This window comes from Leptonychotes weddellii, chromosome 14 (assembly GCF_054177405.1).
Source record: "Leptonychotes weddellii isolate Sample4059 chromosome 14, ASM5417740v2, whole genome shotgun sequence".
Lineage (NCBI taxonomy): Eukaryota > Metazoa > Chordata > Mammalia > Carnivora > Phocidae > Leptonychotes > Leptonychotes weddellii.
Window position 1 is genome coordinate 80,696,568 of NC_138382.1, and position 16,171 is coordinate 80,712,738.

Below are 16,171 nucleotides of genomic sequence, written 5' to 3' on the forward strand. Positions count from 1 at the left end.
TAGAGGAGTGCTGGGGGACAGCAGGATGGAGCAAGGCCAGGGCTGCCCTTGTGGGGCTCACAGTCTCATCAGGAAGATAGACCTCAGGACAGTCATGACTCTTCATAGTCATGTGAAAGTTGCTACAGACCATGGCCCCAGACTTGATGGAGGCTGACAACTAGCCGGTGGTCTTCCCACGACTTATGTGCCTTATGATTCCTGCTCTAAGGTCCCCACAGGCCTTTGCCTAAGCCCTTTTCTTCTTCTACTCACTCACTCACTCACTCACTCACACATTCATGAGCTCCTGACCATGTGCAGGCACCGAGGAGGATACAGGGTGAACAAGATGCTGTTCCTGTCTTCAGGTCACTCCGTCTAGTAGGGAGAGACCTGTAGGGATCAAATACAGTCCCCTCACACTGTGTGTAGAAGGTGTCTAGACGTCTTGGGAGCACCAAAGACAGAGAAAGCATTCCAGGGGAGAGGGAGAGGCCACGGAAGCAGAGCTGACATGCAAGGCCAGATGAAGATTTCCTCGAGAAGACCAGGTGTCACAAGATGCCTGCCTGTGTTTGCAGATGTGTCCACACACACAGGCGTGTGCATATGCCCCTTATCTCTTGCGCAGGTGCGCTTATCTGGGGCCTGTGAACCAGTGTACGATGCTAGGGGTAGCAGTGGGAGGTGGCCAGCTCTGGCTGCTTAGGCTCCCCTCCTCCTCGCTTCCTTGGGAGAAAGCTTTCCCTGGCCCATTCTCTTGTTTCACCTCTCATGGATACTAATGGGTCTGTCTTCCCAGACTCCTGGAAAGCAACCCCCTGGTCTGAATCTCTCTGGCTAAGCTTGAGGATGAGCCCAGGGTTCCCACCTGGCTTTTGTCCATGAGTCACGTGCAGCCCCTCCTCCCCAACTCTTGGCAACCACTGATCTTTTTAGTGTTTCTGTAGTTCTGCCTTTTCTAAAATGTCATATATTTGGAATCATACAGTGTATAGCCTTTTCAGATTGGATTCTTTCACTTACCAGTATGCATTTAAGGTTCCTCCATGTTTTTTCATGGCTTGATAGCTCATTTCTTTTTAGCGCTGAATAGTATTCCATTGTCTGGATGTACCACAGTTTATCCATCCACCTATTGAAGGATATCTTGGTTGCTTCCAAATTTTGGCAATTACGAATAAAGCTGTTATAAGCATTTATGTTCAGGATTTTGTATGGACATTCATTTCAACTCATTTGGGCATATAGCTAAGAGCATGACTGTTGGATTATAAGGTAAGATTGTGTTTAGCTTTGTGAAAAACTGGCGAACAGTTTTACAAATTGGCTGTATCATTTTGCATTCCCACCAGCAATGAATGAGAATTCCTGTTGCTTCATATCTTCTTCAACATCTGGTATTGTCAGTCTTTTGTATTTTTGCCATTCTAATAAGTATGTAATGGTATGTCCTTGTTCTATTTTGCAATTCCCTATTGACATATGACATTGAGCATCTTTTAATATGCTTGTTTGTCATCTGTATATCTTATTTGGTGAGATACCTGTTCATATCTTTTGCTGACTTTTTAATTTTCTTATTTGAAAAAAAATTGAGACTTAATTTTTTAGAGAGCAGTTTAAGGTTCAAAACAGAGAGGAAGGTACAGAGAGTTCCCCTTACTCTGTGCCCCCCACACATACATAGCCTCCCCCATTACCAACATTCCCCACCAGATGATGCATTTGTTACCAAGGATGAATCTACACTGACACATCATAATCACCCGAAGTCTGTAGTTTACCTTAGGGCTCACTCTTGGTGTTGTACATTCTATGGGTTTGGACAAATGTACAATGACATATATCCGTCATCATAATAGGATACAGAGTATTTGCACTGCCCTAATAATTCTCTGTGCTCTGCCTATTCATCTCTCCTCCTCCCCAACCTTTAGCAACCACTGATCTCTTTACTGACCATTGTTTTGCCTTATTCAGAATGCAATATATTTGGAATCATACAGTACATAGCCTTTTTAGATTGGTTTCTTTTGCTTACCTATATATATTTAAGGTTCTTCCATGTCTTTTCATGGCTTGAAAGCTCATTTCTTTTTGGCACTGAATAATATTTCCATTGTCTGGTGTTCCACAGTTTATCCATTCATCTACTGGAGAACATCTTGGGCCCTTCTAAATTTTGGCAATTTTGAATAAAGCTGTTAAAAACATCTGTGTGCAAGATTTTGTGTGAACTTGCTTTCAACTTCTTTGGGTAAATACCAAGGAGAGTAATGGCTGGATCATATGGCAAGAGTATGTTTAGTTTTGTAAGAAACCACTGAACTGTCTATACCACTTCGCATTTCCACTAGTAACGTATGAGAGTTCCCATTACTCCACGGCCTTGCCAGCATTTGGCATTGTCAGTGTTCCAGATTTTGGCCATTCTGTACGTGTGTAGTGGTATCAAATTGTTTTAGTTTGCATTTCCCTAATGATGTGTGATGTGGAACATTGTTTTTATATACTTACTTGCAATCTGCATTATCTTCTTTAGTAAGGTGTCTGTTAAGATCTTCGGCCCATTTTTTAATTAGGTTGTTTTCTTATTTTCGATTTTTAAGAGTTCTTTGTAAATTTTAGATAACACTTTTTTTTAATCAGATGTGTTTTTTGCATATTTTTTCTCCCATCTGTGGCTCATCTAATTGTTCTCTTGACATTGTCTTTCACAGAGCAGAATTTATTAATTTTAGTGAAGTCCAGCTGATCCATTATTTTTTTTTCATGGATCATATCTTTGGTGTTGTATCTAAAAAGGATCATCATCAATAAGGTCATTTAGGTTTTCTCCTATGTCATCCCCTAGGAGTTTTACAGTTTTGCATTTCACATTTAGGCTTATGAGCCATTTTGACTTAACTTATGTGAAGAGTATAATGTCTATGTCTATATTCATTTTCGCATGTGAACGTCCAGTTGTTCCTAGCACCAGTTGTTGAAGAGATGATCATTGCCCCGGTGATTATCTTTGCTTCTTTATCAATGATCAGTTGACTATATTTCTGGGGTCTATTTCTGAGCTATCTATTCTGTTCTGTTGTTCTCTTTGTCTGTTCTTTCACTGATACGATACTGTGTTGATCACTGTAACTTTATAGTGAGTCTTAAAGTTGGGTGACACTGGTCCTCTAACTTCGTTCATCTCCTTCTATATTGAAGCATTGGCTGTTCTGGATCTTTTGCTTCTCTATATAAACTTTTGCTCGCTATATAAATAATTTTGCTGATATCCATAAAATAACTTGATGAGGTTTTGATTGGGATTGCATTAAATCCATAGGTCAAGTTGGGAAGAACTAGCACCTTGACAATACTGACTCTTCCTGGTCATGAACATGGAACATTTCTGTCTTTATTTAGTTCTTTGATTTCATACACCAGAGTTTCAGTTTTCTATGTGTAGATCTTGTAGATATTTTGTTAGATTTATACTTAAGAATTTCATTTTGGGGGCAGCTAATATAAATGATACTGTGCTTTTAATTCCAAATTTCACTTATTTATTGTTGATAAATAGGAAAGTAATTGACTTTGGTGTATTAACCTTGTATCCTGAAACCTTGCTAAAATCACATTTAGTACCAGGAGTTTTTTGTTGATTCTTTTGGATTTTCTATATAGATATCACCTTATCTGTGAATAAAGACAGTTTTATGTCTTCCTTCCCAATTTGTATATGTTTTATTTCCTTTTCTTGCCTTATTGCATTAGCAAGGACTTCCAACATGATGTTGAAAGGAGTGGTGAGAGGTGACACCCTTGCCTTGTAGACCTGATCTTAGTGGGAAAATTTCAAGTTTCTCATCATGAAATATGAGGTGAGCTGTAGGTGTTTTGAAGATAGTCTTTTATCAAGTTGGGAAGTTCCTTTCTATTCCTAGTTTACTGAGAGGTTTTATGATGAATGGGTTTGGGATTTCGTCAAATGCTTTTTTCCATCTATTGATATGATCAAGTGACTTTTCTTCTTTAATCTGTTGATGTGATCTTTCAATGATTTTCAAATGTTGGAAGAGCCTTGAATACCTGGGACAGATCCCACTTGGTTATGGTATATAATTCTTTTTATACTTTTTGGGATTTGATTTGCTAATACTTTGTTAAGAATTTTTGTGTCTATTTTCATGAGAGATATTAGTCTATAGTTTTCTTGTAATGCCTTGTCTGGTTTTGTTACTAGGGTAATGCTGATCTCATAAAATGAGTTAGGAAGTACTCCCTTTGCTTCTGTCCTTTGAAAGAGATTGTTGGGGCGCCTGAGTGGCTCAATCGCTGAGCGTCTGCCTTCGGCTTAGGTCATGATCCCAGGGTCCTGGGATCAAGCCCCGCATTGGGCTCCCTGCTTGGCGGGGGGCCTGCTTCTCCCTCTCCCACTCCCCCTGCTTGTGTTCCTGCTCTCTTTCTCTTTCTCTCAAATAAATAAATAAAATCTTAAAAAAAAAAAAAGAGATTGTTGACAACTGGTATAATTTCTTCCTTAAATGTTTGGTCGAATTCATCAGTGAACCCATCTGGGTGGGCCTGGTGCTTTCTGTTTTGGAAGGTAGTTATCTTATGAATTAATCTCTTTAATAGATAGACGCCTATTTACATTGTCTGTTTCTTCTTGTGTGAGTTTTGATAGATTTGTCCTTCCAAGGAATTGGTCCATTTCATGTAAGTTATTGAATTTGTGGGCGTAGAGTTGTTCATAGTGTTCTTTTATTATCCTTTTCATCTTCATGAGATCAGTAGCGATGTCCCCTCTTTTATTTTTTATATTAGTGATTTGTGTTTTCCCTCTTTTTAGCCTAAAATAGAGATTTATCTCTATTTAGCCTAAAATAGAGATTTATCTATTTTAATGATCATTTCTTTGAAAAGATTTGCATTGGTTTTGTTGATATTCTTTATTTATTTTCTGTTTTCAATTTCACTGATTTCTGCTCTAATTCTTTTTTTTCTTTTTAAATTTCTTTGAGAGGGAGAGGGATAGGTGGAGGGGCAGAGGGAGAGGGAGAGAGAGAATCTTAAGCAGGCTTCACGCCCAGCTTGGGCAACCTGTGGCTTGATCTCATGACCCTGAGATCATGACCTGAGCCGAAAATCCAGTCGGACACTTAACCAGCTGAGCCACCCACATGCCCCACTGCTCTAATTCTTATTATGTCTTTTAAGCTTTTGCTTACTTTTATTTTTATTTTATTTTTTATTATGTTATATTAGCCACCATATAGTACATCATTAGTTTTTGATGCAGTGATCCATGATTCATTGTTTCTTTTGCTTACCTTTAATGTTTTTTTTTTTTTTCCCTACAGTGGGAGCTTAGATTACTGATTTTAGATCTTTCTTTTCTAATATATGCATTCAGTGCTATAAATTTTCTTGTAAGCATTGCTTTTCCTGCATCCAACAAACTGATAAGTTGTGTTTTCATTTTCATTTAGTTAAAAATATTTTTATATTTATCTTGAGATTTCCTCTTTGACCCATGTGTTACTTAGCAGTGTGTTGTTTAATTTCTACATATTTGGGGACTTTCCAGTTATCTTTCTGTTATAATTTCTAGTTTAGTTCCATTGTAGTCTGAGAACAGACATTTTTGCCCAATTTTTAATTAGATTGTTTTCTAATTATTGAGCTTTAAGATTCCTTTCTATGTTTTGGATACCAGTCTTTTATCAGATATGTGGTTTGCAAATGATTTCCCCCAGTTTGTGGCTTGTCTTTTCATTCTCTTGTTGTCTACTGTTTCTGATTATTACTGGTGCAAGGGTTAATTTGGTTTCTGTCATGGCTTCTGCTAGGTGCAGAAATCTAAGCTATTGACTTTTTTTTTTCCCAAAGATTTTATTTATTTATTTGACAGAGAAAGAGAGAGAAAGCACAAGCAGGGGGAGCAGCAAGGAGAGGGAGAAGCAGGCTCCCCGCAGAGCAAAGAGCCCGATGTGGGGCTCAATCCCAGGACCCTAAGATCATGACCTGAGCCGAAGGCAGATGCTTAACCAACTGAGCCACCCAAGCACCCTAGGCTATTGACTTTTATATGTCAGTTTTGTATCCTACTACTTTCCTGAACCCTCAAATTGTGTATTTTTTTAGCATTGACTCTTGGATTTTTTTCCCCAAGTATATTTTCAAAACTTCTACAAATATAGTTCTAACTATTTCTTTCCTATCTTGGAGCTCTCATTGTTTGCTTTTTAAAAAAAATTTTAAATTTTTTTGCATGATTGCACTGGCTAATACACTATCAGGTAACAGTGGAGTTAGTGGGTACCCTTACCTTGTTTCTGCCTGTACTAAATAAGATTCTAATTTTGGGCTTGAGAGGTGTGTGTGTGTGTGTGTGTGTGTGTGTGTAAGTAAAATCAAGGTACAGTACTCATTAATTCCTATTTCAATAAGTATTTGTCTGGAGTAGATGCTGAATTTTGTTGAAGGCCTTTTCAGCACCCTAGACATCATACATTTTCCCCCTTAAATATGGGGATTTATAGTAATGAACTTTCTGCTATTGAACTGTCTTTGTGATCTTAGAATAAACCCCACTTAGTTAACATTTTTTTTAAAGATTTTTATTTTTAAGTAATCTCTACATTCAGTGTGGGGGTTGAACTCACAACCCCAAGATGAACAGTCATATGCTCTACCGACTGAGCTAGCCAGGCACCCCAGTTAACATATTTTTTAATGTGATGTTACAGTCTGTTAATGATTTATGTAGGATCCTTGGATTGATGCTTTTTACTGACACGAATTCTTTTAGGGTTCCCAGACCCAATTCCAACATGGAGGGGTCCGCTCCCACCCAGGACCTAGCAATTCTCAGACACCAGTAGGGTGTCTGAGAATTCAACTCAATTCTGATACTGCCTACCAGTAGATAGCATCAGGTTCCACAGCTTAAGGGTTCAGTCCCATAAGACTGCCTCCCATGCTCCACTCAGACACTAGTCAGAAGCCCCAGGCTGTTACCTGTGCTTCTGACCTAACAGCTACAGATTGGAGGTTCCAACACCTCCTCCTTAAGTTCTTTAATTTCCTCACAGAACTCAGGGAAACACTTATGTTTACCATTTTGTTAAAGGATATGATAAAGGATAAGAATCAATAGCTAGATGAAGAGATACATAGGGTGAGGTCTGGGGAAAGGGTGTGGAGCTTCCATGCCCTCTATTGGCATGCCACTCTTCCCAATCTCCACCTGTTCACCAACCCAGAGGCTCTCTGAACCCAGTCTTTGGGTTTTTATGGAGGCTTTGTTGCAGTCCTGATTTACTAAGTCATTGGCTGTTGGTTGATTCATCCTCCAGCCTCTATTCCCTCCCTGGAAGTCAGGGTTGGGGCTGAACGTCTCAACCCTCTAATCATGTGGTTAGTCCTCCTGGCAACCAGCTCCCACCCTTGGGTGGAGTCCAGAAGTCACCTTCATTAGTAACAGGATACCCATGTCCCCTTTATGGCTCTGAAGCGTTCTCAGGAACTGTGTATGAAGGCCAAATGCATCTGAGAAATACATTGTGGTCATCTGAGTGACCAAATATGTATTTCTTGTAAATCATTATATTGCATATTTTATTTTATTTATTATTTTTAAAATCTAAATTGAACTAACATATAATGTATTATTGGTTTCAGAGGTGTAGAGGTCAGTGATTCATTAGTCTTATATAATTGCATATTTTAAAGTGAGATGTATTCTGTAGCTTTCTTATCCTATGTTCAAGTATCATAAGGTTTAGATATGAATGTTATATAATTCCCTTATTTTTAACTTCATTAATCCATTACTGAAAATTAAATGTTGTAGTGTTTCCATTTCCTATCATTTTTATTTATTTATTTATTTATTTATTTATTTATTTTTAAAGATTTTATTTATTTATTTGAGAGAGAGAGAATGAGAGAGAACACATGAGAGGGGGGAGGGTCAGAGGGAGAAGCAGACTCCCCGCCGAGCAGGGAGCCCGACGCGGGACTCGATCCAGGGACTCCAGGATCATGACCTGAGCCGAAGGCAGTCGCTTAACCAACTGAGCCACCCAGGCGCCCATCCATTTCCTATCATTTTAAATGGGAAAATTATAATGTACTATAAAAATTATAATGTATTAAAGTTGGTTGTACTCAAAATTCCCAGTTAATTTTTAAAAATATAACTGGGGTGCCTGGGTGGCTCAGTCAGTTAGGGGTCTGACTCTTGATTTCGGCTCAGGTCATGATCTCAGGGTTGTGAGATTGAGTCCCGTGTTGGGCTTCACGGTCAGTGGGGAGTCTGCTTGAGATTTTCTCCCTCTGCCACTCCCCCTGCTTGTGCTTTCTTTCTCTGTCTCTCTCTCTCTCAAAATAAATAAATAAATCTTTAAAACTATAACTAAAGGACAAACACTGAAAAGTAAAAGCTATCATATTAGGATACAAAATGCTTAGCACATTGTTCCCTGATCACCACAGTTAAAAAAGCTGTTAACAAGCAGTTGCTTTGGACACCTCCTTTATTGAAGCTTATTGTAATTTTCAAAAACATCCACACATGGGGCACCTGGGTGGCTCAATTGTTAAGTGTCTGCCTTTGGCTCAGGTCATGATCCCAGAGTCCTGGGATCGAGCCCTGCATCGGGCTCCCTGCTCGGCGGTAAGCCTGCTTCTCCCTCTCCCACTTCCCCTGCTTGTGTTCCCTCTCTTGCTGTGTCTCTCTCTGTCAAATAAATAAATAAATAAAATCTTAAAAAAAAATCCACACATAATTCTAATAGTCAACCAACTGAACTTGAAATCTTGGCTGAGAGTTTTTCCCTACATTTTTTTTGGCTAAAAATATATTGAGGGGCGCCTGGGTCGCTCAGTCAGTTAAGCAGCTGGCTCTTGATTTCTGTTCAGGTCAGGATCTCAGAGTCCTGGGATTGAGCCCTGGATCTGGCTCTGCGCTCAGTGGGGAGTCTGCTTCCTCTCCCTCTGCCCCTCCTCCCCAGCTCTCTCTCTTTCTCTCTCAAATAAATAATCTTCTAAAAAATGTTATATTGGGTTTGGGGGAATATACAAAATGTTATATTGTAATGCGAGATACCTGTTTTCCTGAAGTGAGGGTATTATAAAATTGAGGGGCACTTTATGGGGAAAGTTAACCCGAGGTGGTCTATATGTTATACCTCTTACTGATTCACAAAAAGAATTAGAACGTTTTCTTTTCCTTTTCTGGGATAGTTTAGCGTTAGGATTGCTTGTTTGGTTAGAATTCCCTTGTGAAATCATCTGGCTCTGGTTTCATTGTGAAGGGCAATTCTTTGATAATTTCTCTATTCTGTATGGGTATTGTCTGTTTAAATTTCTTATCTCCTGAGATCTGTTTGGTAAATTACAATTTCTTTAGCCATGATCATTTGATCTAGGTTTTCCAATTTATGTATATATAGTTATGCAAAGAAGTGGCTTAAGTTTTTAAAAAAATTTCCTCTGTTTTTCCTCCCTTGTCATTTTTTTGTCCTGTGTATTTTATGTTTTCCTCTTTTTTCCCCTTGATTAGATTAGTGATTTATATATTTTGTAGGTTTTCATAAAAAGAACCAGCATTTTATTTTATTTATTAGTTCTACTGTGGTTTTGATTTTTAACTTGTTACTTTCCGGTTTTATCTTTATTATTTCCCTCTTGCCTTTTTGTTTTACTTTGTTGTTCCTTTACTAGCTTCCTGAGTTAGAGACTTCGTTTACTTATTTTATTCTTTAATTTTTGTTACATGATTATTTAAGGTTATGAATTTTCCTCATTACTAATTTAATTGTATGCTATAGATTCTGACATTTGGTGCCTTCATTTTCATCAGATTTTAAAGAAATTATGTAATTTTGGTTTGTATTTCCCCCAGGTGTTTGTAGATTCCTTGGGGTTTTCTGCATAAAGAATCAAGTCATCTGCTAATGAACAGTTTATTTTTCACTTTCTGATGTGTGTGTCTTTTATATCCTTTCTCCCCTTGTTGCACTGCCAGCTTCCAGAACTGTGTTGAACAGCAGTGGAGAGAACTGATGTCCTTCTCTTAGTCCCATCTTGTGGGAGGAGGGAACATGTAGTTTTTCAATGTGAAGTATGATGTTAGCTGTAGTTTTTAGCTTTTTGAGGTTTTCTTTTGGGGGGGGATATTGGTTGATGTTCTTTATCAAGTTGAGGAAGTTCCCCTCTATTCCTTTTTCTTCTGAGAGTTTTTACATTAAATCAGTGTTAAATTTTGTCAAATGATTTTCTGCATCAGTTGATGGGATCATGTAGTTTTTCTTTTATAATATGGCAGTTTATATTGATTGGTCTTCAAATATTAAGTCAGCCTTGCATCCCTGGGATAAGCTCTACTGGTCATTGTACAGTTATTTCTATATATTGCTGATCCGTGTTTGTTAATATTTTGTGAAGGAGTTTTGCCTCTGTATTCATAAGGGATAATGGTACTTTTCTTTCTTTCCTTTTTATTTTTTTGTGCTGTCTTTGGTTTTGGTATCACAATGGTACTAAATTCATACATTGAATTGGAAAGTGTTTCTTCTTCTGTTTTTTGGAGGTGAGTGTGTGGAATTGGTGTTAATTGTCCTTTAGACGTTTAGTAGAATTTGCCAATGAAACATATCTTTTTGGAATTAAAAAATAGTCCTCAATGGTGACAAGGCTATGTTATCTATTTCATATTGGGTAAGTTGTAGTAGTTTGTGCTCTTGAAGCAATTGGTTAATTTCATTTAATTTGTCAAATGTGTGTGTAGTTGTTTGTAGTATTTCTTTATTATCCTTTTAATGTCTTTGTGATCTGTAGTGACAGCCCCTGTCTCATTCCTGAAATTGGTGATTTGTGCCTTCTCTCTCTCATTCTCTCTCTCTCTCTCTCTCTTTTTTTTTTTGTGAGTCTTGCTAGAAGTTTGTTAATCTCACTGATCTTTTCAAAAAATCAGATTCTTTTTCATTGATTTTTTTTTTCTATTTACAATTGCATTTTATTTCTGCTCTATTATTTTCTTCTTTCTGTTGCTTTGGGTTTATTTTGCCCTTTTTTAGTTTCTTGAGGTGGGAGCTTAAATTATTGATTTGAGTCTTTTCCTCTTTTGTAATGTAAACATTTAGTGCTATAAATTTTCTTTTTCGTCTGCTTTATCTGTGTCCCACAGATTTTTATATATTTTCATTTTCATTCAATTCCATTTAAAAAATTTCCCTTGAGACTTCCTCTTTGATTCATGGATTATTTAGAAGTGTGTGGTTTAGTTTCCAAGTGTTTGGAGATTTTCCTACTATCTTTCTGTTACTGACTTCTAGTTTGATTATTTTGTGGTCAGTTAACATACTTTGCATGATTTTAATTCTTTTAAATTTGTTAAGGCTTGTTTTATGGCCCAGGATATGGCATATCTTGGTATATGTTCTATGGGTGCTTGAAAAAAAGGTATGCAGCTGTTGCTGGGGGTCAGGCCTTCTATAGGTGTCAATTAGATCCTGTTGGTGGATGGTGTTGAGTTCTGTGCGCTTGCTGATTTTCTGTCTAGATCTGTCAGTTGCTGGGAAAGGGGTGTTCAAGTCTTCAACTATAAATGTGGATTTGTCTGTGTCTTCTTTTAGTTCTATACGGTTTTGCTTCATATATTTTGCATCACTCTTGTTGATTATGTACACATTTAGAATTGCTGTCTTCTTGAAAGGTTGACTCTTTTATCATTGTGTAATGTGTCTTTCTGTACCTGATAATTTTCTTTGCTCTGATGCCTACTTTATTTGATATGAATATACCTACTCCTACTTTATTTTGATTAATATTTGCATGGTATATCTTTTTCACTTTTTACTTTCAAACTAGCTATATGGTTATATTTTAAGTTAGTTTCTTATAGACAGCATATGAGTGGGTCATGTTTTTAATCCACTTTTTCAGTTCTGTTTTTTATTTGGCATATTCAGACCATTTCCATTTGATGTAATTGTATATGTTATAACAAGTCCGCTGTTTAATTTTTGTTTATTCTTTCTGTTTTTTTTATTTCTCTAGTTTCTTTTCTTTTTTTTTTTTTTTGCCCTTCTGTGGGTTACTTGTATGTATTTTAGAATTTCACTTTGATTTATCTGTAGTACTTCTGAGTGAATCTCTTTGTATTTTTTTTTAATGGTTGCTCTAGGTATGACATTATATATAACTTATCACAGTCTACTGGGGTTGTTACTTTCCCAGTTTAAGTGAAATATAATAGGTTTATCTCTCTTTTTCCTTCCTATGTATAAATGTCATAATTATTTCCTCTACATATATTTAGAACCACATCAGTGTGTGTCATAATTTTTGCTTCACCGTCAAACATAATGTAGAAAACTCAAGAGGAGAAGGAAAGTGTTTTGAATTTATCCATACTTTTACTTCTTCTCTTGTTCTTTCTTCTTTCCTGATATTCCAGTATTTCTTCTTTCATGATTTACTTTCTGTTTAGAGGGGCTTCCTTAGTATTTCTTTTAGGGCAGGTCTGCAGGTGACAAGTTCTCCTTCCTCTGAGGGTGTCTGGATTTTCCCTTCATTCCTGAAGGATGTTTTCACTGGGTGTGAATTCTGGGTTGACAGTTCTTTTTTTTTCAGCACTTGAAAAAAACGTGTGCCTCTTCCTTCTGACCTCCATGGTTTCTGATGAGAAATCCACTGTCATTCGAATTGTTTTCTTCCTATAGGTAAGCTGTTGTTTCTCTCTTGCTGCTTTCAAGATTTTTTCTTTGTCTTTATATTTCAGAAGTTTGATTATGATGTATTTTGGCATGGGTTTCTTTAGGTTTATTGTGTTTGGGATTTGCTCAGCTTCTTGAATTTGTAGGTTTGTGTCTTTTTGCCAAATTTGGAAATTTTTTCATCCATTCTGTCTTTGAATACATCTTCAGCTCTGCCTTCTTTCTCTTTCCTTTCCAGGACTCTGGACACGAGTGGTAGATCTTTTGTCCTAGTCCCAGAGGTCCCTGAAGCTCTGTTCACTTTTTTCAGTCTATTTTCTCTCTGTTGTTCCGATTGGGTAATTTCTATTGTTCTGTCTTCCAGTTCACTGATTCTTTCCTCTGTGCCTTCCATTCTGCTGTTGAGCCCATCTATTGAGTTTTTCATTTCAGTTATTGTATTTTTCAGTTCTAAAATTTATATTTAATTCTTTATATCTTCTATTTATTTGCTATAATTTTCTCTTTCTTTGCTGAGATTATCTATTTTTTTCATTTGTTTCAAGTGTGTTTTTAATTGTCTGCTGAAGCATTTTTATGATGGGTGCTTTAAAATTATTTTCAGATAATTCTAACCTCTGTATCATCTTGGTGTCTATTGATTGTCTTTTCTCATTCAAATTAACATTTTCCTGGTTCTTGGTGTGACAAGTGATTTTTTATTGAACCCTAGATATTTTAATAATATATTCTAAACCTCTGAGTTTTACTGAAGTCTTCTGTTTTAGCAGGCCTACTGTGATACCCCTCCAGTAGGGGGGAGGGTGGGTGAGCTGCCTCATTACAGACAGATGAAGTGAAAGCACAGGTTTCTCATTTGACTTTCATTGACACCTACACCCAGTGGGGCAGGCTCCTTGTTCCTGCTGGGCTCCATGATACCACCCTATCTGAGAGAGGTGGGAGTGCCTTGTTGCTGCTCCCCACATGACCTCCATTGACACGGGGGTGGGGGGTAAACTTCATTACCTCTGGGTGGTGGTAAAGTCCTGGCTTTCTACTATGATTCACTCTGGCAAGTAAAAGGAAGGGATGCCTAATTATTTCTGGGTAGAAATTGCAGTTCAGACTACCCATGTGATCTTTACTGATATCACATGGGTTGGAGGGTCCTGTTCTCACAGGGTGAGGATGAAAATCTCTGCTCCCTACTTGGCTCTCTCTGATTCCACCCTGGCAGGGGCTTTGGGGTACCTCATTACAGGCTAGTGAGGATAGAAGTCTGCACTTTTGACTTGGTCTCTGCTTATATGAGCCAAGGTAGAGTTGCAGTTTTTTCTGGGGTGTTTGGCTGTAGTAGAGTGGTTATTGTCTATATAATATATAGACATATAATCTATAAGTTTCCTGTCTTGCTAGGCTGCATCTTTCCTGGTCTTGTCATTAGGGAGAGCTGGCTTTTTGGGGGGCTTTTGAAAATATGTGCCTGCTGAGATTTCTGGGCTGCTGGCTCCTCCTGCACCAAGGTTAGATGAGGCATAGAGGAAAACCCAGAAAAGAAAAACTTATTGCCGTGTTGTTCCTCAGGCCCCAAGGTCCCTAACTGATCTGGATTCTCTCCACCTTTCAGAATCTTATGTTTGCCTTATATAGGATGCCTAGGGGGTTTCTGTTGTGCTTAGTGGGATGGATCTTTCTAAGAGCTCAAGTCTTGAGTTAATTTTTACATATGGCATGAGGTTAGGGTAGAAGATTTTCTTATCCCCTACCTCCCTCCCCACTGCATGGACATGCATTTGTTCTGCTGCCACTTGCTGAAAAGATTATCCTTTTTTCATAGAATTTCTTTGGCATTTTAATCAAAAATCAATTGACAGGTGCTATTTCCTTTCAGGAAAAAATTCTGGGATTATAGTCTTAAATGTTAGTTCTATTACATTGTTTTACTTTTGTTTTTCAGGTGTTCCAGTTATACAGATGTTGATCTACTTTGTCTTCTATATATCATTTTCTCTCTGATTCTTTTGAAAATTCATTCCCTCTTTCATACTTTTCCTCATGGCTTATTTGACCCCTGTCTTCTTTTCATCTTGCTATAATTTCAGTCATGTCTGTTTTCCCTTGGACTCCTTGTGGTTTCTGAGGCAGTGTTGTCTTTCTCTTTAACTTCATTTCTCAGGGGATTTCTTTTTCAGTGTCTCTCCTGAGTTTGGTCAACTCTCATCTCTCATCTCCTGGTTTTCCATACATTTTTATTTTGAGCTTTTAATCTTACTTGTGGTGGTTTTTCTTATTAGCAATTGCTGGTTTAATTGTATTTGATTCATGTTAGAAAGTTGTGTTGTAGTTTGCTTTTCCTCTGCTTTGCAGTTGTTTTTTTGTGGAGTATTTTTATTAGCTGAAACGTTTCATCCTTACTTTGTTTTCTTTTGGTAGAAGCTTTGTAGGAATGTGGGGTTCCATTTTCTGATAATGAGGAAGTGTGTTGAATTTTCCTAGACCAGTAATTACATGTGATTTTGTGGAGAGGAGGGAGGGGCTCGGGTGGCTTCTTGCTCTCTGGTTCAAGAGCACCCTTTTCTGTCAGTTCTGTGAAATGCAGTCTCTTTATTCAGCGGTGCCTTGTTGGGCGTGCTGTCCAGTTCTAGTTCGGTGGTGACACCCCATCTCTGGAGGACCCTGGGCTGCAGCCACTTGTTTCTTTCTTTCCCTTCATCACCAAGCAACTGAAGTGTGCTTCTCCCTTCCAAGTATGCCTTTTGCCTCCAGAATCAGTGTCTTTCCGAGGCTGCTGTTGTCAGTCCCGCGTACTTCCTGAGAGTCACCAATAGCAGGGCTCGGATTTCAGTATTCCTCTGCTTAGGGTGGGGCCCCCTCTTCCACGGACGAATACCTGTTGATGGTGTGTCCGTGTCCCACCGTCACTTTGACCCTGCTGTCCTTTCCCTCCTCCACACAATCCCTGCTTGATGCCTGACTGTGCAGGCTTCAGGGTTCATTTCCTCACTTACATGTAAGTTCAACCTTGTACTTCTTATTTCCCGTATGCTGTAGGTCTGGACTGTGGATTATTTTATTACCTTTCCTTGCTGGCTGTGTAGTTTATAGAGGATACAGGGAGAACTTGAGTAGAGGTGACTGCCATTATCTGTGGGATAGCCTCTTATCTTTTTAGTTTCTGCTGGATTTGTAGTTGTGTCACTGCGACATTTCTAATTTCCTTCCTTCTTTCCTTCCCTTGGTAACCCCTTTTCCCCCTAAATGTTTGTCAAGTTAAACAGACTATCAATTTTTGGTAGTCTCAATTTTTGGCTTTCTTGATCTTCTCCATTGTATCTCTGTTTTCGGTTTTATTTCTGTTCTTATTTATTATTTTTTTGGAAGAAAAATATGTCTTTCTATGTCTTCATCATAATATTCTTTTTCCCAGTTATTAGTTGGATACTCAGCTCCTGGCATTTAAGCTCCTCTACTTTGCTAATGTGTTTAAGTCT

The 16,171-nt window shown here is 38.0% G+C and overlaps 1 protein-coding gene across 6 annotated transcripts in view; it reads left to right on the forward strand.

Moving 5' to 3' along the window:
• The window catches only part of CACNA1B (calcium voltage-gated channel subunit alpha1 B), a 185,180-nt gene that overhangs the window by 96,149 nt on the left and 72,860 nt on the right, over positions 1-16,171 (forward strand). The window lies entirely within an intron of this gene.